Raw genomic sequence first — 25,104 nt, 5'->3', positions numbered from 1 at the left:
TAAAACCTTGGGTGTAAATAGTGTCAAGATTATGTCTTTATTTAAGGCATGATATTGTAGAAGCTAAACCCAAAAAAGGAGAGTTGTGTTATGTAATCCCTATTGTCATAAAAGTTAGCATAATATCTTCTTTGAATTAATAGTTCTATTTATTTATTTATTTAACATCTTTTTAAGAGAGAAGAGAGAGAATGGTTTGTCTATTGCTGAATTCTTTCAGTAGCTTGTTTACCCAAAGGATCATTATACAGGCCCAGGAAAGATTTAACACTGGGTCTGTAACTAGTTTCCCTTCCTCAGGGATGCCTGAGGTAAGACTGACCGGAACTTGCGCAAACACTGACTTATGGAACAGCAATGCTTTTAGAAGAGCTCCAAAGAATAGCAAGGAGAGATGAGAAAGCCTTCTTTAGCGATCAATGCAAAGAAATAGAGGAAAGCAATAAAATAGGAAAGACTAGAGATCTCTTCAAGAAAATTAGAGATACCGAGGGAACATTTCAGGCAAAGATGGGCTCAATAAAGGACAGAAATGGTATGGACCTAACAGAAGCAGAAGATATTAAGAAGAGGTGGCAAGAATACAGAGAAGAACTATACAAAAAATATCTTCATGACCCAGATAAGCACAATGGTGTGATTACTCACCTAGAGCCAGACATCCTGGAATGTGAAGTCAGGTGGGCCTTAGGAAGCATCACTACAAACAGAGCTAGTGGAGGTGATGGAATTCCAGTTGAGCTATTTCAAATCCTAAAAGATGATACTGTGAAAGTGCCGCACTCAATAGGTCAGCAAATTTGGAAAACTCAGCAGTGGCCACAGGACTGGAAAAGGTCAGTTTTCATTCCAGTCCCAAAGAAAGGCAATGCCAAAGAATGCTCAAACTTCCCCAAGCCAAGCTTCAGCAATACATGAACTGTGAACTTCCAGATGTTCAAGCTGGTTTTAGAAAAGGCAGAGGAACCAGAGATCAAATTACCAACATCCGCTGGATCATCGAAAAAGCAAGAGAGTTCCAGAAAAACATCTATTTCTGCTTTATTGACTATGCCAAAGCCTTCGACTGTGTGGATCACAATAAACTGTGGAAAATTCTTCAAGAGATGGGAATACCAGACCACCTGACCTGCCTCTTGAGAAATCTGTATGCAGGTCAGGAAGCAACAGTTAGAACTGGACATGGAACAACAGACTGATTCCAAATCAGGAAAGGAGTACATCAAGGCTGTATATTGTCACTCTGCTTATTTAACTTATATACAGAGTATATCATGAGAAATGCTGGGCTGGATGAAGCACAAGCTGGAATCAAGATTGCTGGGAGAAATATCAATAACCTCAGATATGCAGATGACACCACTCTTATGGCAGAAAGTGAAGAACTAAAGAACTTGATGAAAGTGAAAGAGGAGAGTGAAAAAGTTGGCTTAAAGCTCAACATTCAGAAAACTAAGATCATGTCATCTGGACCCATCACTTCATGGGAAATAGATGGGGAAACAGTGGAAACAGTGGCTGACTTTATTTGGAGGGGCTCCAAAATCAGTGCAGATGGTGACAGCAGCCATGAAATTAAAAGACACTTACTCCTTGGAAGGAAAGTTATGACCAACCTAGACATCATTTTAAAAGGCATTACTTTGTCAACAAAGGTCCGTCTAGTCAAGGCTATGGTTTTTCCAGTGGTCATGTATGGATGTGAGAGTTGGACTGTAAAGAAAGCTAAGTGCCAAAGAATTGATGCTTTTGAACTGTGGTGTTGGAGAAGACTCTTGAGAGTGCCTTGGACTGCAAGGAGATCCAACCAGTCCATCCTAAAGGAGATCAGTCCTGGGTGTTCATTGGAAGGACTGATGCTAAAGCTGAAACTCCAATACTTTAGCCATCTCATGTGAAGAGCTGACTCATTTGAAAAGACCCTGATGTTGGGAAAGATTGAAGGCAGGAGGAGAAGGAAAGGACAGAGGATGAGACGGTTGGATGGCATCACCAACTCAATGGGCATGAGTCTGGGTAAATTCCAGGAGTTAGTGATGGACAGGGAGGCCTGGCATGCTGCAGTTCATGGGGTCACGAAGAGTCGGACCCGACTGAGTAACTGAACTGAACTGAACTGAACTTGGTTTACCTATTTTGAGTCTTCTAAATAAATCTGAAATTTATGGAATCATGTGCTGAAGCTGTGTTGAAGTGAAGGTGAAAGTTGCTCATTCGTGTCTGACTCCTGGTGACCCTTTGGACTATACAGTCCATGGAATTCTCCAGGCCAGAATACTGGAGTGGGTAGCCTTTCCCTTCTCCAGGGGATCTTCCCAACCCAGAAATCAAACCGGGATCTCCTGCATTGCAGGTGGATTCTTTACCAGCTGAGCTCTCAGGGAAGCCCATTGAAGAATAGAATTTAATTACGTAACCAGAACAGATCTGTATGTATGATAAATGAGGCATAATTCTTTGCAACCCCATAGACTGTAGCCCGCCAGGCTCCTCTGTCCATGGGATTTCCCAGGCAAGTATACTGGAGTGGATTGCCATTTCCTACTCCATTATAAGGCTAAGTCTCTGTTCATTGGTTTTCCTGTGCTTAACTTGTACCAATTAGACAGCATAATTCTGAAAGCAAATGAGCTCAGGTGCAGAAATGAGTACTCTGAGAGCTGCATCTGATATTTGGGGCCTCAAGGATATTGGTGCTGCTTGCATCATTATGTTGAATTCTTTGCTAATCATTTAGCTTATTTCAAAAGACTCATTTCATTGATTAATAATTCAGGGCTTTGTGATTGTACAGGTATAGTGAACAGTATAAGACACAGCATCTCCCAGTTCCTTTTAGAAGGGTTGCTGACACATTCTTCACCTAACTATTCCTTATAAGCAAACTTCATAGCATCTGAAGTGCCAACACAGTGAAAGCAAACTGTTTCTAAAGGGATTCAAAACTCTCTGGGACACATGTGTGGCTTCTTAAGGGTTTGGGCTCTGTTCAAGTCTTGAATTTCAAAAATCTAGAGTGACGAATTACTAGCAGGTTCTATAGTCTCCCTTTCACGTATTAGTGATGTCTTCAGGGCTTATATCAAGAGCTTTGCAGGGATCCACTCCTAGAGAATACCTGATATGTATTTGTTGAGTACAAAAATGTCTTTAAGATTTAGAAACAAGATGTAAAATATTAAATTGACATTGCCATATGTTTTAAAAGATTCTTCTTTTCTTTCCTATGGTTTGGATGCATGACAATTATTGTATGATCTATTGACCATTTATAGTGATCACTGAGCAGCAAATGCCAATTCTGAATGCATTAAAGTCTGTATCATTCTTTTATGAGTACTGCTTGCTTATAAGAGCACTCACTATATATGCTTTGTATTTAGAAGTTGTTAGATGCACAGTGTTTGTCTGTTTTCCTCTTTTTTAAAACTTAAAAATATATTCCCTAATAAATGTTCCTGCTGGATAAAGAAGGTATGATTCAGTGCACATAAATATTGTTTTGCTCCTGGAAGACTTCTCATTGTAAACTGATGAATGGTCTTTTAGCTGATTGAGCTGAATCAGTCTCCTAGAGTTTATCACAATAAATTTGTACTTTTTTATCTGTAAGTATGAGTATCAGACCCTGGCCTCATGGGAAGTCTACCAGAGTGATGATTCCTGGGGAGGCCCTACTTATAGCTGTGAAACTTTCCATCTGTTCTAAGTATACCTAATAGTGGAAACACCTCCTTGTTAGGAAAGCAAAGTGTGGGGGGTGGGGAACAAAATAAAATAACTTTAAAAATGGGAATTCAAAAAATAAGATTATGAAATCTCTTTTGAGTCGTGGCTCCCTAAATCCCTGAGTTACATTGGTACAGTGAATATTTATTTTACATTCTGAATGTATTGATATTTTACTGGACAGTATTGTCTGTATCAGGGCTTCCCAGGTGGTGCAGTAATCTGCCTGCCTGTGCAGGAGATGCAGGAGATGTGGGTTCAATCCCTGAATTGGGAAGATTCCCTGAAGGAGGAAATAGCAACCCACTCCAGTAGTCTTGCCTGGAAAGTAACACGGAGAGTGAAACCTGGAGGACCACAATCCATGGGGTTGTAGAGTCAGACATGACTTAGGGACTGAGCACACATACATTGTCTATATCACACCCAAGGCTGATATGTTTAATCAAATCCATTTAAAAAGCAAATATTTTTAAATGCCTGTTTTTGCTTAGCACTGGAGCTTGTGTTAGGGATACAAGATATTAGAAAGATAGTTAGAGCTTCTTCCCTTGGGGAGACTACTATCTCCAGGGAGAAACAGACATTTAATTAAGCACTCAAGTGATTATTTAATTATACTTGTGAGAAATACCTCAAAGGACAGGAGCTCCGAGCAATGGAAGGCTATAAACAGATGATCTAATGTGAAATGAGGTTCAGGGAAGTTTCTTAATTGTCCAAAATCTTATGGCGTAAAGGTAGCAAAGCAGAAATTTGCATCCAGGTAGAATCTTACTCTGATGCATTACATTTACTACCTCCAGATACGCAGATAAAATAGTGGCACAGAGTGCCATGTGGGTAAAATGAATGGTGCATCAGTTTTCTAAGATTGCTGTAACATATCACTAAAAATTTAGTAGTTTATCGTAAGTTATCTAGGTTAGAATTCCAACAGCTCTCATGGGCTAAAGTCAAGGTGTCAGCAGATCTGTGTCCCTTTCTGGAGGGTCTAGGGGGAAATCTGTTTCCTTGCAGAATTTTCCGTCTTCAAGAGGCTACCTGCATTCTTTGTCTCATGATCTTCTTTCTCCCTCTTCAGTAATGATGAGCTGGGTCCTTCTCACATCACATCACTCTGACATACTCTTCTGCTTCCTTTTTCCATTTTTAAGGACTCTTGTGATTACATGAAACCCATGCAAATAATCCAAGATAATTTCTCTATTTTAAAATAGCTGATTAGCAAACTTAATTCAATCTGTGACCTTAATTCCCCCTTGCCATGTAAAGCAGCATGTTTACTGGTTCCAGGGATTAAGATATAGACATGTTTAGGGGTCGTCCTTTGACCTAACACAGAAGGTGGGTGGGAAGGTTTCATAAATAGAAAACTGAAACAGCATGAACAGACCCAGAAAAGAGGGGTTTCAAGTAACGGAGAAGAGTAGTAAATTTGATTGCTTTTCCTCTAGTTCATAGGCACACTAATGGGGAGGCTATGAAAGAAATGTAGCAGACGCTAGTTAGAATAGTCAGTGGTAGGCCAGATAATAGTGGCCTTGACTAGCTGGTTACACAAGTAGGGTTTACCCCATGAGCTGTGGCAAGAACTGAAGAATTTCAGTAAGCCACAGTATGGTCAGGTTCTATTTTAGTTTTATTCCCTCTCAGATATAAATGGGAAAATATTCTCCTCTCTGACCCACTAGAACCATACGCAGTGATGAACCTGGCTGTATGCTAAGCAGCAGGGTTCTCAATAGATGCTCTTTTCAAGACACCACCAGCCTGTGAGGAAGCAAGAAGGGGCCCCTGAAACCAGCACTGGCCAGCCAGAGACTTCCTCACTTTAGCCATGACATCTCTCTCTCTCTCTCTTTCTCTCTCTCTCTCTTTTTAATCTTCAAGATAAATAGGTAAGGGAGGGGGTGGCCAAGATGTCAGAGTTAGAAGACCCTGAGCTCACATCCTCCTATGAGCACACCAAAATTACAACTATTGGCAGAGCAACTATTGATGAGAAAGACCAGAAGCCTAGCAAAAAACATAGCTTCTACAACTGAAAATATGAAGAAGAAACCACAGTGAGATAGGTGGAAGGATGGAGAGATGGTACAGTTAAGACCCACAACCCGTGGATGGTCAACCCACAAAGGGGAAGAAAATAACAATTGCTGAAGTCCTCCCCAAGAAGCGGGGATTGAGCCCCATGTCAGGCTCCCCAGCCCAGGCATCCTGCACTGGAAAGACAAGCCCAGGACATCTGGCTTTGAAAGCCAGGAGGGCTTACTTTCCAGAGAGTCAGAGGCTGTGGGGAAGACTCTCCTGTTAAAGGGTGCACACAGAGGTTCACACACTTTGGGACCCAGGGCAGAAGCAGTCATCTGAGAGGAGACTGGGTCAGACCCACCTCCTGATTTTGGAGGGCTATGTGCAAAGAATCAAGCTGTACTACTTTGTCACAGCATGAGTAAAAATAAATTCAAAATAAATTCAGAACAGATTAATGACTTAAATGTAAAGCCTGAAATTATAAAACTTGGGGAAGAAAATATAGGCAGTGAGGTCTTTGACATAGGTCTTAGTAATATTTTTTTTGGCTGTATCTCCATTTTGTCGGTTGTATCTCCTCAAGCAAGGGAAATTGAAGAAAAAATAAATGAATGAGACTCTATCAAACTAACAAGCTTCCACAGAGCAAAGCAATAACAAAGCCGACTTACTGAATAGGAGAAAATAGTTGCAAATGATATATCGATAAAGGGTCAATACCAAAATATTCAAAGGACTCATACAACTCAACATTAAAAAAAATCACTCAATTGAAAAATGGGCAGAGCATCTGTACAGATGTTTTTTCAAAGAAGACATAGAGACAGCCAACAGGCACATGAAGAGATGCTCAACAGCATTAATCATCAGTTCAGTTCAGTTCAGTCGCTCAGTCATGTGTGACTCTTTGAGATTCCATGGACTACAGCACACCAGGCCTCCCTGTCCATCACCAACTCCTGGAGTTTACTCAAACTCATGTCCATTGAGTCGGTGATGCCATCCAGGAATCTCATCCTCTGCTGGCCCCTTCTCCTCCCGCCTTCAGTCTTTCCCCACATCAGGGTCTTTTCAAATGAGTCAGCTCTTCACATCAGGTGGCCAAAGTACTGGAGTTTCAGCTTCAACATCAGTCCTTCCAATGAATATTCAGGACTGATCTCCTTTAGGATGGACTGGTTGGATCTCCTTGCAGTCCAGGGGATGCTCAAGAGTCTTCTCCAACACCACAGTTCAAAAGCATCAATTCTTTGGTGCTCAGCTTTCTTTATAGTCCAACTCTCACATCCATACACGACTACTGGGAAAACCATAGCCTTGACTAGATGGATCTTTGTGGGCAAAGTAATGTCTCTGCTTTTTAATATGCTGTCTAGGTTGGTCATAACTTTCCTTCCGAGATATAAGCATCTTTTAATTTCATGGCTGCAATTAGCATCTACAGTGATTTTGGAGTCCCCAAAAATAAAGTCATCCACTGTTTCCACTGTTTCCCCATGTATTTCCCATGAAGTGATGGGACTGGATGCCAAGATCTTAGTTTTCTGAACGTTGAGCTTTAAGCCAACTTTTTCACTCTCCTCTTTCACTTTCATCAAGAGGCTCTTTAGCTCTTCTTCACTTTCTGCCATAAGGGTGGTGTCATCTGCATATCTGAGGTTATTGATATTTCTCCTGGCAATCTTGAGTCCAACTTGTGCTTCATCCAGCCCAGTGTTTCTCATGATGTACTCTGCATATGAGTTAAATAAGCAGGGTGACAGTATACAACCTTAATGTACTCCTTTCCCAATTTGGGACCAGTCTGTTGTTCCATGTCCAGTTCTAACTGTTGCTTCCTGACCTGCATACAGATTTCTCAAGAGGCAGGTAAAGTGGTCTGGTATTTCCATCTCTTCAAGAATTTTCCACAGTTTATTGTGATCCACGCAGTCAAAGGCTTTGACATAGTCAGTAAGGCAGAAATAGATGTTTTTCTGGACCTCTCTTGCTTTTTCGATGATCCAGCAAATGTTGGCAATCTGATTTCTGATTCCTCTGCAATTTGATTTCTGATTCCTTTTCTAAAACCAGCTTGAACATCTGGAAGTTCACAGTTCACGTGTTAATGAAGCCTAGCTTAGAGAATTTTGAGTATTACTTTGCTAGTGTGTGAGATGAGTGTAATTGTGCGGTAGTTTGAGCATTCTTTGACATTGCCTTTCTTTGGGATTGGAATGAAACCTGACCTTTTCCAGTCCTGCGGCCACTGCTGAGTTTTACAAATTTGCTGACATATTGAGTGCAGAACTTTCACAGTATCATCTTTTAGGATTTGAAATAGCTCAACTGGAATTCCATCACTTCCACTAGCTTTGTTTGTAGTGATGCTTCCTAAGGTCCACTTGGCTTCACATTCCAAGATGTCTGGCTCTAGGTGAGTGATCACACCATCGTGATTATCTGGGTCATGAAGATCTTTTTTGTACAGTTCTTCTGTGTATTCTTGCCACCTTTTCTTAATATCTTTTGCTTCTGTTAGATCCATTAATCATCAGGGAAATGCAAATCAAACCCACACTGAACTGTCACTGCAGACCTGTTAGAATGGCTATTATCAAAAAGACAACAAATAGCAAGTGTTATTGAGGATGTGGAAAAAGGGAACTCTTGGGCCCTATTGGTGGGGATGTAAACTGATGCAGCAACTATAGAAAACAGTATGGATAGTCTTCAAAAGGTTGAAAATAAAACGACCATATAATCCTGCAGTTCCATTCCTGAGATATTATCCAAAGAAAACAAAACCACTGATTAGAAAAGACATGCACCTCTATGTTCATTATAACTTTATTTACAATAACCACGATATGGAAGCAATCCAAGTGTCCATGAATGAATAAAGAAGAGATGGTATATATATATACACACATGTATATATAATGTATATATACATATATAATGTAAAGGGAGGTGAAGGAAAGAAATATTACAGGGAGATTAAGAGGTACAAAGTCCAAGTTGCAAAACGATGAGTCATGGGTATGAAACGTACAGTGTTGGGAACAGAGTACAGTGATAGATCATAACTAGATTATCGTCATGATCATTTTGAAATGTATGGAAATACTGAATCAATATGTTATGTAACGGAAACTAACATAGTGTTGTAGGTCAATTATCATACTCCAAAAACAAGTAAGCAAACAAACTCATAGAAAAGAAGGTCAGATTTGTGATTATCAGAGGCAGAGGGGAGGAAGAATTGGATGAAGGCAGTCAAAAGTTACAAACTCCCAGTTATAAGATAAATAAGTACTGGGGATGTAATGTACAAGATGCTAATTATAACTAACAATGCTGTCTGTTACTTATGAGTTGTTAAGAGAGTAAATCCTAAGAGTTCTCATCACAAGGAGAATTTTTTTTTCTATTTTATAATTTTGTGTCCGTATGAGACGTTGGATGTTCACAAAACTTACTGTGATAATCATTCGATGATGTGGTGATGGTTTAGTCACTAACTTGTGTCCAACTCTGCAAACCGTTGGACTGTAGTCTGCCAGGCTCCTCTCTCCATAGGATTTCCCAGGCAAGAATACTGGAGTGGGTTGCCATTACCAACTCCAGGGTATCTTCCTGACCCAGGGATCAAACCCGGGTCTCCTGCATTGCAGGTGGATTCTTTATGGCCTGAGCCATCAGGGAAACCCTTGATGATGTATGTAAGTTAAATCATTATGCTGTCTGCCTTAAACTCATACAGTGCTGTATGTCTGTTATATCTCAGTGATATTGGAATAAAAGAAGATAACCACATGAAAAATCAGTATTCCTCTCATGGGTGGATAAGTCATTTCCTGCCTTGTCAACATTTAAGCCTCCAGTAAAATATACCTTTAGTTTTATTGCAGGTTCAGTTAGACTCTACCAATCTTTTAGTAATGAAAAGTTCTACCTATTACACCTAACACATCTCTCTATTTTCTCTTTGGTTATCTTTTATTAATTTGAAACACATTTACTAAGGAGGATAAAGTATACAGTGTACAAGCTGACAACTTCATACATTGGCGTTTTCAAAAATCCCCAACTTTTTACCATACAGGCACTCACCAGTATAAGACCCTTTAAAGTAAGTTTTCATACTTAAAAAACAAAGACTTAACTTGTGATAATTAAGGTAAGTTGGTAAATAAACTAGTCAATAAAGCAAGAAATAAATTATTTATTCTGTCTTTCTTACCAAATGTGTATCATTCTTTAGCCAAGTATTAATAGAGGAGATATTGTTTTTATAAAGGAATTCCAGCTTAAAATTTTTTTTTAAATGGTAGAAGTGAAAAATCATCATTATACAAATTCTAATAGATTATTCAACTTAAGTAATAATCGTCAATGACTTAACATCATAAAAAGGGATAATATTGGACATTCTGTGTTCCTCCTGGAAGAATGTTACCTCCTCTGTGAAGTAAGTCCAGAAAAAGTTGACCCTGATTCTGCTCAAGCTTCTAGATCTAACCACCAATTTTAGAACTATGGAGTTTATAAAGGAACATGTTAAATGCCCCAGTGGATACAATGATAACATTCAGACAACAGGACAGATGCCATAGTTGCTTCAATAATTAAGTTTCAAAGAGAATGAAGAAAAGTAGAGGGGGATCTGATAAATTAACAGCGACTTAGATAAAGCAATTAATTGCGAGGTGGGTCTTACTGGATTGCAGTTCAAAAAAAAAAACAACAACAACTGAATTTAAGCAATTGGAAATGTGAAACTTTCAAGATATTTAATGATATTGAAGTACTGTTACTTCATTTTTAGATATTACAATGGCATTATGGCACTGTATATAAAACAGTGCTTAGTTTTTAGGGATACGTACGTACTATCTTCCAGTACAGGAGAAGGGGAGAGATGAAACAGAGTTGGCCATGAGTTGATGACTTTTAAATCAGAGACCTGAGAGCATGAGGACTCATCATGCTCTTTGGTTTGAAATTTTTCATAAGAAGTTAAAAGTAGATCTTTCCTTTGCATATGTTATCAATCTTTTCAGGTATTTTACTTAATCTGGTCAGTCATTGTATTATCCAAACAATTCCAATGAAAGCATTTACATTTTTACTTGGCAGGTAATGATCTTGTACCACACTGACATTCCACATCATAAATTGAGTTTATTGGCAGATACTTAGAGTTTAATTATCAACACCAGTCAATTACTTCTCATTCCATATGGTAAAATCATGCTATGGTTGACATATCAAAGGGAAGATATATGACCTTTAATCTTAGAACATATAAAAATACTGACTGGATAAAACTTAGCACCGTGGTCTATAAATCATTATGTCTGCATTGTAGCCTTAGCTCTGCCTATCAAATCACAGTCCTTTATGGCTTTTCAGATGAACTGATTTTTGAACAGGGCTAATAATACTCACTTAAAGGAGAATGATGGGGATTAGTGTATTTGACAGTGTTTTAGCTCTTAGCCTGAAGTTTTAATTGATGGTTTAAAAATGTAATTAATTAATGAAAATAATTTCAGCCTTAGCATGTTTGATAAAATATCTGTGATATCTGTTACTGACATGATTAACAGTTAAAATACAGACTTTGGGAGTTTCCTGTGTTGTAGGCAATGACAACAACTCAATTAGTGCTTCTATAAAGACCATGTTAATTTTTTAATATGGCTCCTTGCAAAAGTTTCACCCAGTTTAAATTAGTCTCTCCCATCTTTTCTCTTGTAGTTATTCATGGAAATAAGTGAGAACCACAAAGTCTGACATAGATAACAAACAGGAATGAGTACAACGACATTAAGAGTGACTGCCACTTTCATTACCTATTGAGGATCTTGGTCTGGTCTTCCTTCTGACTTTTCAGATTTTACATACCATCTTAATATTCTAGGCTTGGAAGATTGGGCTTCTCTGGAGGCTCAGACAGTAAAGAATCCACCTTCAATGCAGGACACTCAGATTCAATCCCTGGGTCAGGGAGATTCGCTGGAGAAGGAAATGGCAGCCCACTCCAGTATTCTTATCTGAAGAATTTCATGGACAGAGGAGCCTGGCTGGCTACAGTTCATGGGGTTGCAAAGAGTCTGTCATAAAATGACTGAGCGACTAACACTTTCACTTTTCACTTGAGGAGTGGAAATCAAAGCATGAAGCTCAGAGTTATTTCACCCTTTTGATATCAGAATCACAGGAGCTTCTCCATTGCTTTGAGCAGGAAGTTTATTTAAAAGACACCTAAAATGATTAGTCTATACTCTAGTCCCACCTTAGAATTCCTAGTATTTCTGTTTAAAGCTGTTATTGACCTGTTACCACAGAAGCAAACTTAAGCTGCTTTTGAAAATGTAGTCATAAATTTGTGCTGCTTTAGCCACGTGCTGGGCTTCCCAGGTGGAGCCAGTGGTAAAGAATCCGCCTGCCCATGCAGGAGACGCAAGAGGTGTGGGTTGGATCCCTGGGTCGGGAAGATCCCCTGGAGAAGGAAATGGCAAGCCACTCCAATATTCTTGCCTGGAAAATTCCATGGACAGAGGAGCCTGGGAGGCTGCAGTCCATGGGGTCGCAAGAAGTTGGTGAGGACTGAGCCACGGAATGCACACACTGCCACGTGCTTATTCCCAGCTTCCTCTGTGAACCTCGCTCTGCAGAGAACCTGGCTGTTATACTGGCCCAGTCTGTGGCTGCAAAACAATGGCTCCTTCTGTAAAACTGTTTGGTAAGAGGAATGTTCCTGGGACCATGGTCTCATGACTATGAAATTCTAATCAAGCAAGGAAACCTTTAAAACGGAGCCGTCATACTCAGTTGCCTACACAGTGGACCCTGAGAGCCTCAATTTCTCAGAAGGCTGAGAAATTTTTTGGACTGAGATCTTGGCAGTGGCTGATGAACTATTTTAATTCTTTCGAATACTGAAATGCTCTCCTTTTAGTTTAATTCTTGTGGCCTTTAGAATAGAGGGTGGCTTTACTGAGCTATGATCAGAAGCAATCTTTACTTACAGTCTCCACCATAGATGGCTGGTTTTATTGCCTCGTGAATGCTGTGTGCTCAATGGCTTAGTCATGTCTGACTCTGAGGCCCTGTGGACTGTAGACTGCCAAGTTCCTCTACCCATGGAATTTTCCAGGCAAGAATACTGGAGTGGGTTGCCATTTCCTCCTTCAGGGGATCTTCTTGTCCCAGAGATCCAACCCACATCTCTTGCATCTCCTGCATTGGCAGGCAAGTTCTTTACCATTAGTATCACCTGGGAAGCCCCTTTACTGTTTTAAATATTATCTACATGAATCAGCCATGGATTTACATGTGTTCCCCATATGGCAAAAACCACTACAATATTGTAAAGTAATTAGCCTCCAACTAATAAAAATAAATGAAAAAAAAAGACATAAAAAAATAAATATTATCTACAATGCAAGATTTTAATAATTAGAAATGGAGGGTCCTAAATAAATTGGGGAAAAAACCTGTATGGTAAATCTATAAATCTAAATGAGTGATCATTATATATTCACAAAAAATTCTCTAAAGATGTAGGAATATTTGTTTTGCAAAATAGAAGTAACTTAATTTTCCCCCATTGTAAAAGGAATATATGCATATTCATTGCAAATAATTCAGAAAATCCAAAATGTATAAAGAAGAAAATTATTATTATTATTTTTTTAAGAAGAAAATTAGAATCACTACAATTTCATCACTGGAGGATGAATTCTGCTTATAATTGACTATATATATTTTTCCATACCTTTAAATATATCTATTTATTTTTTACAAATTTATGATCATACTTTATAGATCTGATCTCCCCATCCCAGAAACACACACACACACATGTTCACACACAAGCACACATACCACTGGAATCTTTCTATTTCAAAAACGTGCTTATATAGAGTCAGACAGGACTGTGTGACTGAACAGCAACCAAAGCATAAATATGTTGAATGTCTAATCAGAGGGCTTTCTATTTAGGAGCAGGAAAGGTAAAGGATGAGTACTTATAAATTAGAAATATCAGAAGTGTAAATGTTTCATAAGGATCTTATACCCAGCTTAACATGACAGAGGCACCAAGGCAGTTTGAAGAAATAAGTCATTTCAGGTATGCTACAGAAATATGGCGGTGTTTTCCTATATGGTTGAGAACAACATTCCAGTTTTCATCTTACAATGTCGTCTATATTGGTATTTTGCTTTAAGACACTTTATTAGTGGGCTGGCTACCAAGTTACGCATAATTTCATTGTCTACCAGCTACGGTGTGCTCTCCTTATCCTTGTTGCTATATGAAAGGCGAATAAGAGGAAGGTAAAATGCAGTTGCTGTTCATGTCATCAATCAGTAAAACTGAAATAGTTCTCCTGGAGTCCTGGACTTGGCAGTGCTTACAGATTCCAGAAGCCAAGTTCAATGTGGTTAGAAGCAGCCTTGAGGCATAAGCAAGCATTCTAGCTCTTAAGCTGCAGCTTTTTAGACTGCTTGTTGCAGTAACAACTTGTCTATTTTAGAGATTACCTAAAATAATAGGTGTATTCAAGCCTAATTTTCCTATATCAAACTGAATTTACCAAATTCTTGTCCTGAGTAAGAGTTATCCTGTTAAATATAAAAACGCATCTCCTTTTGTCATGTGGGGTGCTGGGTGCCCAGTCACTCAGTCCTGCCTGACTCTTTGCGACCCACGGACTGTAGCATGCCAGGCTTCTCTATCTGTGGGATTTCCCAGGCAAGACTACTGGAGTGGGTTGCCATTTCACACTCCAGGATCTTCCCGACCCAGGGATCAAAGCCGTATTTCTCGCGTCTCCTGAATTGGCAGACTGATGCTTGACCACTCTGCTACCTGGGAAGCCCTTTTGTCATGAGATCATAACTCAAAGAATGCTAAATATGCACCTAATATACTTAAGATTTACCTAGTCAAATCATGTTTAAATTACCAGTGGAAGAATTAAAGACTAGGAAAGTGACCTTTTAACATCACACAGATAATTACTGACTGAGCTGTGATAGAAGCCTATGACTTGACACCTAGGGAGTCTATTAGACAATGTAATGGATTAACCATGTCTCTTATTTTTTGTGTCCTCATGCTTTGACATCCGGGTCTGGAGGGGCTACCCTCTTCAGAATTAGCCAGCTCCTCGAGGTGGTAAACAACTTGCTCATCAGAAAACTTTTGAATGGCAAACCAATCAATTCCAAAGCCCACCTCCCTAACAACCTCTTCAATGGACTTTCACACTCCATAGTCATCATCCATCTGCTCTAATCACCTTAGGACCAGGTACCAGTCAACTTGGGATAGTCCCTATGCCCTGGAACCCACTGAAATTATTCAAACTGGCTAATCTTAAACCTGCTGACCCTGTCTTCCTGTTCCTCCCTGTGGAAATCACAGTAAAGGTGTGTCCCCATATTTCCCCCCTGCCTCTACCACCTGTCTGATCCTAGTGCTTCTCTGGGTGGTACCCGCCCCTCCACCATTGCATGGTGATGTCTTCATTTCTTGTGACTTGAAAGTATAACAAGCTAACTTTTCAATAGCAGTGATCTCCACATCTTTTGCCTTGCCATACCTGATAGTAATAATAATAAATCTATATATTAAAACAAGTAGACCCTTCTTAACATGATTAACTTCAATTATGTTACTACCAGCAAAGGAGCACTGTACATACAGAGGTTACAATCACTGCTTCTGATTCTGCTTTATACCAATACTGCATCATCTTTTGTCATTCAAGTCCATCTGAGAGCAGTTCGTACTATACCTTTGTTATAATATTGTGTCTATTTTAATATATACATCATATTACAAGTACTGTACATATTTCGAACTTTCTTCCCTTTGACTTTTTCCTTTTCCTCCTCCAGATTTGTAGAATAGGCAAATAAGTTTTGATGTGGGAATCCCTGACAAGCTGCTCCGTTCAATTCAAAGCATACAAGGCATAAGATCTTTTGATTTCATTTTGGAAGTCCTGGACTACTTATGACAACATTCTTTTAACATGCTAGAAAAGAAAGGTGTGCCTAAAATCCACACCATTCACAAATGATATCCTGATGACCACTTAGAGTGTCCACCACCAGATGGACAAACAAGAAGAAGACTATAGGAAAGTCAGGTTTTGGAAAAGCATTTGAGAGTTCTCAGAGTGAGGGAACATTTTCATATCAGCATTTAGAACAGTCTGTTTTTTTAAAACAAAGATTTGTAGAAAAATTGCTTTCACCTATTGGGTTGAACTCTAGGAAATTTCCAATTTTGTAGGTGAGAAATGGTGGAATATTGACAATTCCCTATGGTTCATCTTATTACTAGAGTAAGTAGGGTTTTTCTCTGCCAAGCAGTGTTTTTTATCAATGTGAGAGCTAGAAAAATAATGCCTTACTCATAACAAAGATATACTGTTACTCATATTTTAATTATCCCTTGACTCTATAGATAGGAGATTATAGCATAATTCTCACTGACACAGTCTTATAGATACAGTGACTCTTGCCTGTAAACCAAAGAGAGGAAGATAGAGCAACATTTCAGGATTGAGAAGATGGAAATTCCCCTTCTGTTTTCTGGAGCAGAGCCTGTTTTCTGCTCTGGTATTATTACCTTGTCTTGTCATTTCTAATAGGACAATTACCAAGCTTTCTAGTAGCTTTGACTGATGGTCTGATAATTTTATTTTTGTATCTTTCCCTAGCATTTACAGAGAGTGACTTCCATACTGATTTCAAGAAAATACTACTAACTGAGTACAGAAATTTCCTCAGTATTTTTCTCCCCGGCATTATATTTCAACAGGGTTGAATTTGCAAAATGGATAGAGCAGCTGGTAAACAAAGATTGTATTAGTAAAGATCTGTGCCTCCTCCAAGGGAAAGGAATTTATTGAAGTAAAAAGGAATTTCTGTAGTGTTTATTTATAAAACTAACACAAACAGAGCAAAACCTCCTGGGAATCTTTCTGTGCTTCCATGACCTTTTCTGTTTGTAGATTCCAGGCTTTGGTGTAAAAAACCATCAAAACCACTTTGTATTCATATGCATTGACTTTCTTTCCTCTCTCCTGGTGTTTGAATAGCTGGAGCACATTAATAAATTCACTTTGGAACCTGATGTATATGATCCACACGATTTTATATTTCACAGCGATCTATAGACTAGATGACCCAGGAGACACACCTTGGACAGGTCCTCAGAAACTATAGTTTTATCTGATTTACCTTTGCACACAGTTTCTTAGTATTGTGTTGCAAATCAGCATATTGGTTTTTATTTTGGTCTGATATGTTGAAGAGCAAAACTATATTTTTTAAATGTTTATGAACTTAAAGTCTTAGAAAGTCAAGTATAGAAACAGTGTGATCTTGGTCATAGTGTAACTCTACAACGGTAACCTCTCAGTCATGACACTGACCGTCTGACCAGTTGTTACCCGAGATTTAATCACAGTCTGAGATAAAGGCCTGAAATAAGTCCATGGCTTTCCTTAACCTTGGGCTTCCCAGGTGGCTCAGATGGTGAAGAATCTGCCTGCAATGCAGGAGGTCCGAGTTCATTCCTTGGGTCAGGAAGATCCCCTGGAGAAGCGAATGGCTACTCATTCTGCTATTCTTGCCTTGAGAATTCCATGGACATAGGAGCCTGGCAGGCTACAGTAATCTAGTCATTTATTAAAATGACCAGTTGTGTGCTTAGCCCGTAGATTTATTTCTATGATCAGAGATACTAATGCCTTTGAGGGCATTTATTTCATAGAAAATAAGATCTTTACTAACAAATGATTTGCTGGAACACGTTCAAACTCCTGGATAGTTTTTTAAAATGTAAACTCAAAGCAACAATGATGGAAATTTATAAAGATTTGTGATATTTAAAACTGGAAGCATCAGAATCCAGTAAGCAAAATACAAAATGTGAGAAGGAGAAAACGCTCATGTTTAAGAGGAACAGAAAAGGAAAACTTAGACAGGAGGTTAAGAAAAGGTTGAGCTGTGGCAACAATGGAGAGACAGTGTCAGATCTGTCCCTGTGCAGGCAGGATGCTGGCCTTGTGAGACCACTGGGTGGGCAGTAAACCAATACTCTCTGGCATTATTTCACTACCTGAGTTTATTTCTGCATTTCTATTGACTTATTTCGTCTTTTTATGTTGCATTTTCAACCAAGTCTTGGCCCCCAGAATTAAGGTCTTCTTTTCTACAAAGTGGTATCCCAGGATCCAGCATCTGAGAATAAATTAGCTTCTGTTGTGACTACATGTATTCTGTAATGTAGTAAAGACTCCTCATTTTGTTTTTCAAGTTGAATGTTAAGAAAACTGTAACATAGTTTTTTTTTAAATTTTTTTAAATTAAATCTTACTTTTGACTTAATAGAATTAAAGTGGTAAGCCAGTTTTTAAGTTTCCCAGGTGGCTTAGATGGTAAAGAATCTGCCTACAACCTGCCTGGGTTCGGTCCCTGGGTCGGGAAGATCTTCTGGAGAAAGAAATAGCCACCCTTTCCAGTACTCTTGCCTGGAAAATTCCAAGGACAGAGGAGCCTGGTGGGCTACAGTCCACGGGGTTGGAAAGAGTCGGACACGACTGAACAAGTAGCACACACACAACAGTTAGTTTTTACCCTTTTAAGGTTGTGAAAATGTGGAGTGTGACTGTATTCTCATCTGCGTTTGAAAAATAGATATGTGCTAAGGACTCACTGTGAACTGGTAATACTGTTATTATACTTTGTGAGCCAACTCCTAGTTATGAATTTAGTGCTGTGTGAACATCGCTGGGCATGTTCTGGGGGTGTGATATAGAGGTGCCCCAGATAAGGAGGCAGGATCAGAGGTTCGGAGGTGAGCAACTAGACAAAAGAATACAGTAAAAGCAGAAGCAGAAAGTAGGATGGTCCTTCAGGTTCTTCTAAAATATGGAAAAGAATGTACCAAACTGAGCTGATTTTGGATGAAATTTGGGGCATCCAGCTCTCAAAGAATTGCTCAATTCTGCTGTAAGTAACTGATGCTTTGGGATTTGTCCAGTGGTTCAGAGTCCCAGTTCTGGTGATCAGAGGATAAAACTAGTATGCAGAGGAGCTTCAGTTTTATTTATCTTTCTCAAACTTGGACACCACCTAAAGTTTGGCTTATAAATCTCTCTCCTTTGCTGGTAAATGAATGAGCTCAGGTATGAGCCTGAGTATGAAGAACATTTCATTGAATGTCATTTATGATTAACTTACTTTCAGAAGATGTTTAAACCTCAAGTATCAGTTTAACTTTTTCCCCTAAACAATATATGGAAATTAAACTAATAGTAATTTTCAATAAAGAAGTATAGTATAGAGAAGAGGAGTAAATGACAGAGCAAAGAGAGAAGAAAAAAAATGTTTGCTTAGTGGGGCCTCCCCTGGTGGGCCACTGGCTAAGACTCTTTGCTCCCAATATAAGGGGCCCAGGTTTGATCCCTGGTCGGGGAACTAGATCCCACATTCTGCAACTAAGATTGAAGATTCCATGTGCCACAATTAAGAACCAGCACAGCCAAATAAATAAATATTTTAATAATAATAATAAAATTTTAAAAATATGTTTAAAATGTTTGCTTAGCATCTTTCAGCCCTAATCTGTAATTATTAGAACAAGCATATTACACTTTTTGCCAGCTGCCCAATAAAGAAGAGAGATTGCTTGAGCTCCCTACACTTACTTGGCCAAAAAGATCAACCAATACCTTGTAAGCATGTTTGTCAGGACTAAAAGCCTGTGGCCATATAACAGTGAATTAGAGTGACCCACAGAGTGGCTCTAGTGGTTAAGAACCCACCTGCCAATGCAGGAGACATAAGAGACACCAGTTTGATGCCTGGGTCAGGAAGATCCCCTGGAGGAAGGCATGGCAATCCACTCCAGTATTCTTTCCTAGAGAAGCCCATGGATAGAGGAGCCTGACAGGCTACAATCCATAGGGTCGCAAAAAGTTAGACATGACTAAAGTGACTTAGTGCATGCATGCACACACACACACACACAAATGAGCATTGAGGTGCTCTAAAGAAAATAGCTACTTACCAGCCAAGAACTATTCCAGACACCCTTAGACGCTGTGGTTAAAGGACAGCTTAATTCAGGTTTTGTTTCAGGTATCTTTCTGACTTTGCATCAAAACACTACTTAAACTGATTTAATCAGTAAGACTGAAGTAGATTTGATTTGTTCTGGCCTTAATTTGATCAACTCAATGGCAGTCCAATTTAGTCAATGATTAATAAAGCTATGGTTCCTGAATTAACCATGTTGTGGTATGTGGTTTGGTCATTACCTTAGCTGGTAGGCATAATACCATGGCTAGTTTTCTTTCTTCCTCATATAATTCTGCCTTTTAAACTTTTCCTCTCTACTATACTGACTGTTTTTACTTAAGTGATATTGGTATTTAAGTGAGGAGCTGGGTTTTCTTTTCCCCCCTGTTCTTGATTTCATAAAGACCTTGAATGCTTTTTTCAGGTATCTTAAAGGTGGTTATTATCTTTTTCTCTGAGTTAATGGAATGTTCTTTTCTTCCTGCGATTTCACTAGAATAAATCTTCTTTCCATTCTTTGTTCTTGGAGGCCCCCGTGTCTCCTTCACCTCCTGAACACTCTGACTAGGCCTTTGAGCTATAACATTGAGTGGCAACTACTGTGGGATCTATTAGCCCACACGCTAGGGCCAGGTTTCTGCCCACTGGATACCTAATGCTTTCAAGTGATTGGTTTTCAACGTCTATATGCTTTCTCTGTTCCCCCTACCCCCAACTTTTTAAAGTTGAATCTCATTTTGTTCATTTCTGTTCTTATTTCCCAAGTCTTTGGGGAAATTTACATCATTTTTCTTTCTTTTGTTTTTTTCATCGCCTTTCTTTCCACACAAATTTTGTTGAGCAACTTCCAATTTGAAATTATTGGCCAACATGAGTTTTGAGAACTTCATTTCCTATTTCAGATTATTAATAAACAAAAAGTCTGTTCCTCTCTTCTCCTTACACCTCTCTTATCACTTCCCAGACAGCTCTGCGTATGATTAGTTGTGTTCATTTTCCCACTAGACTTTAAGTGTTTTGGGGGCAGAAGAGATGCAGCTTTGTATTTTCCATAGGGACTAACAAAATACTTTCCACACAGTAGGAATTTAGTAAATATGTGGGGATTACATTATTATGGATTTTGCAGTAGACTGTGAAAATGCCTCCTCAGAACTTGAAATATTGCCATTCCGTCTGACACATCGTTTGTGATTTTTTTCTTCTCAGTGTCTTTCAGCTGGTGTTTTCCACATGTACTTATGCAAATTAATTTGAATTAACACTGTTTTTATAATTTAGGATGCTGCAGTATGTCTTCTAAATCCCAGGCACACAATAAGGATTACATTTGTTCTAATCACAACATGAAATTCAATGGGGAAGTTCCTTTTCAAGTTAATTGAGCATTTCCATCCTGGCATTTAAGATTTTAATTGCTTTTGTTTCAAGATATTTAAATATTTTCTCTTGGCTATTTTCTAATTATTATATGACATCACATAAGTAGATATACAGGAACAATGTTCAGTCTTTTCTTTTATTTTGCCAGGGAGCCCAAAGTGACTATATCAGCCTTGAGGTCTCTCTTCATAATTTCTGTGATAACACATTCTTCTGATTTCAAATGGAAAATAATTACACTGTAAAGAATTTATAAAATGTAAAAAAAAGCATAATGAAGCATAAACTAAATATAACCTAAAATTCAGATATGATATAAAGTATCAATAATGCTTAGGAATATATTCTTTCATTTCTTAATTAAAATTTTTTTGTTTTATGATTCTTTTTTCCCTTAAATTCATATATGAAGCTTTCTTTTGAGTCCTTGAATACTCTACAATGTCATTTTCAATATTTTCTTATTGAGATATTTTGATATATCAAGATATGTTTTGACAATCTTCTAGCTTTGAGTACAAAGGCTGCTGTTCTCATTCACATCCTTATAAAAACCATTGTATTACCTTCAAAGATACCTTAAAGTAAATTCATTTTCAATGAGTAGGCAGTCTTAAGTGTAGACCATGGTTGGCACATGGGCTGTGATGAAGTTTAAATTCTTAAATTTCTTTTCTTTTCCTTTTTTTTTTTTAACTTCAAGGACCACCCATTTCCACTGGTGAGCCTACAATCTGACCCGATAGTTTTTAGGCACCAAAATTAGTTTCTCTGTTTTTTACAGAACACCATAACTAACGCTGGTCAAAGGTCAAAGCATTAGTGTGGCCATAAAGGAAGTGAACAAATTTTCTGATCTGTGGTGTGCCATGGATAACGAAGTATATTTTCTTTCAGTATTTCAGTACTAATGGTAATGTAAGTGCTGATACTGAGTTAGTAATAAACTGAGATGTAAGTACATTGGGAAGATGAAGAAAGGAGAGATAAGTATCATGGTGTTAATGTGCCATATCAGTGGGTCTGTTAGGATTAGGTTTGACTGTATATAAAGTAAAAATAGAAAAGAAAACAGGCTTAAGTAAACAATAGGCTTATTTTCTCTCAGGTAAATAAATTTAGGGTATAGACTGTCCAGATTGAGCTGGAAGAAGTTGCACCAACTAGTTGGGGACCCATATACCTTTAAAATCATTACCTAGTCATGCTAGAGTGTCACCTTCATACTCAAGGTCCAAAGTGGCTGCTGTTGATCTATCCATGGCATCTGCCTCCAGAGATAAGCATAATATGGATTGGCAGTATACACCAATCCGTCAAAGAAAAGTGTTCATTTACTTTTTTTTTTTTTTAATTTCAAGGGAAAAAAGAACTCAAGAACAACCAAATCAAAGATCTATTTGAATTTGGAACTTGTGTGACATAACTTCTTTTATGCAGTCATCATGAATTTTCCTTACAGTGAGTAACCTTGAGCCTCTCAAACTTTTGAGCCTCTAGAATCTCAAAACACAGATTGGCCCTCCTGTAGGATTTGAATCTATTTCTGAAACGTATACATACCCTTCTTGGTAGGAGCCAGAATATGCTAACATCACTATATTCCCCTGTGTATATGGTATAGTGACCTATAGCTTCAAGTAAAATAAAGGTGTTGATTGAGCAAATGAAAGAACAATTAGCATAACTTTTGGCAACTCATTGATTACTTTATGTTTTATCCTGTCATATTCCAGATAGCCTGTTGATTTTCTAAGCCTTTTCTCTCATCTTGTTCTGAACAGGTCTGGCTACTATTTTTCTCACCTCCATTTCCCCAGAAGAATGTAGGAAATGATGCTTTGGTTGTACCTGATTCAGATACTTAATGACAATTTGAGCACACTATATCACCTTTGAGGTCCTGGGTTTACTCATAGAAAGTAAGATAATGGATCTTGCTGTATTGGCCTCACAGATTTCCAAAAGGATCTAATGAAAACTGATGATGAAAAACTTAAAAGCTGCAAGCCAGGGTACAAATAGAATGTGGTGATGTTCACCAAGCACTGAGCATGGCTTGGTAAGCTCAGAAAGCTTTTAGGGAGAAGAGGTTATCCAATACAGGGTCCTGCATCAGCTCTGCTCCTTCTAAGCTCTTCCTCCTCTCCTTAAATAGTCTATGGTTGCCGTGCAAGTATAAGAACTATATTCTTTCCTCTTGATCTCTCACATTTCTTCAGCTCTTCAGTCTGAAGTGTTCCTTCTTTGACACTTTTGTTGCAAGCTTGAATCTCCTCCCTCCTCTCCCATCCCCTAAATGGTCTGAGGACAATCTTGATGTCTTTTAAATTCTCTCCTTAAAACTAAGTTAATATCTGGTCTCGTTTTTTACTCTGTCTATTATCAGCCATAAGTAGCTTTCCCCAGAATCTTTTCAATATTCCAAGGGTTCATGAAGGAAAAGTTACTGGAGCAGAGATGAGAAGTACAGAAAGGAAGGAGTAGACACAGAAAGAGAAATGGAAGTCTGTCACAACCAAATATTTTCTTCCCAAGTGATGTTTCTCTATTGATTTTCCAAGCAAGCAAACTAGCTGAAACCTGCCCAAAAAACCATCTCAGAGATCCACATGCACTGCTTGGAGTTTTGCTTTCAAATATGTAGAATCATTTATTTCTCTAGGACCGAGAGCTATAGAAATGCATACATAGCACATAGTGGGGAAACTGTATAAACCAATTTTTTAATTGTGACACACCTAGTGCTCAAATATTTATTAAGTATTTATGATAAGCCAGGTACTATATTAGATGTTGGTGGTAAAGGAATAAATAAAACACAGCTTAGAGTGTAGTTTGTTTATACTTTTATTTACAGATCTTTTAATTTTTAACTATGTGTTTCTGGTATCCTTAAAGTACTTAGTGGCAAACAAATAAAATATACTACAAATGTACTTTAATTTAGTGCATTGCTTTTATAGCAGTTATTATTTCTTCAGTTACCTCCATGTGATACATAAACAACACTTGAAACAGTAATTGAATATGGAACCAGTCAATGGAAGTTAGTAATGAGCAGAAAAAGATGGAAACGCTCTATACAGTCAGCAAAAACAAGACAGGGAGCTGACTGTGGCTCAGATCATGAACTCCTTATTGCCAAATTCAGACTTAAATTGAAGAAAGTGGGGAAAAACCACAAGACCATTCAGGTGTGACCTAAATCAAATCCCTTATGATTATACAGTGGAAGTGAGAAATATGTTTAAGGGACTAGATATGATAGACAGAGTGCCTGATGAACTATGGATGGAGGTTTGTGACATTGTAGAAAACTAAGATCATGGCATCTGGTCCCATCACCTCATGTGAAATAGATGGGGAGACAGTGGAAACAGTGTCAGACTTTATTTTTGGGGGCTCCAAAATCACTGCAGATGGTGACTGCAGCCATGAAATTAAAAGAAGCTTACTCCTTGGAAGGAAAGTTATGACCAACCTAGATAGCATATTAAAAAGCAGAGACATTACTTTGCCAACAAAGGTCTGTCTAGTCAAGGCTATGGTTTTTCCAGTGGTCATGTGTGGATGTGAGAGTTGGACTGTGAAGAAAGCTGACCACTGAAAAATTGATGGTTTTGAATTATGGCATTGGAGAAGACTCTTGAGAGTCCCTTGGACTGCAAGGAGATCCAACCAGTCCATCCTAAAGGAGATCAGTCCTGGGTGTTCATTGGAAGGACTGATGCTGAAGCTGAAACTCCAATACTTTGGCCACCTCACGTGAAGAGTTGACTCGTTGGAAAAGACCCTGATGCTGTGACGGATTGGGGGCAGGAGGAGAAGGGGACGACAGAGGATGAGATGGCT

The 25,104-nt window shown here is 38.6% G+C and overlaps 1 long non-coding RNA gene across 1 annotated transcript in view; it reads right to left on the bottom strand.

Moving 5' to 3' along the window:
- Nucleotides 1–19,960, bottom strand: part of LOC122438586 — a 50,185-nt gene extending 30,225 nt beyond the window's left edge. The window contains exon 1 of the long non-coding RNA XR_006268591.1: nucleotides 19,856–19,960. This is a non-coding gene — a long non-coding RNA (uncharacterized LOC122438586). The remainder of the gene's footprint in view (nucleotides 1–19,855) is intronic.
- Nucleotides 19,961–25,104: the final 5,144 nt, after the last annotated feature.

Source organism: Cervus canadensis, chromosome 3, assembly GCF_019320065.1.
Source record: "Cervus canadensis isolate Bull #8, Minnesota chromosome 3, ASM1932006v1, whole genome shotgun sequence".
Lineage (NCBI taxonomy): Eukaryota > Metazoa > Chordata > Mammalia > Artiodactyla > Cervidae > Cervus > Cervus canadensis.
Note: the sequence above shows the minus strand (reverse complement) of the source record. Positions and strands in the feature narration are given on the sequence as shown.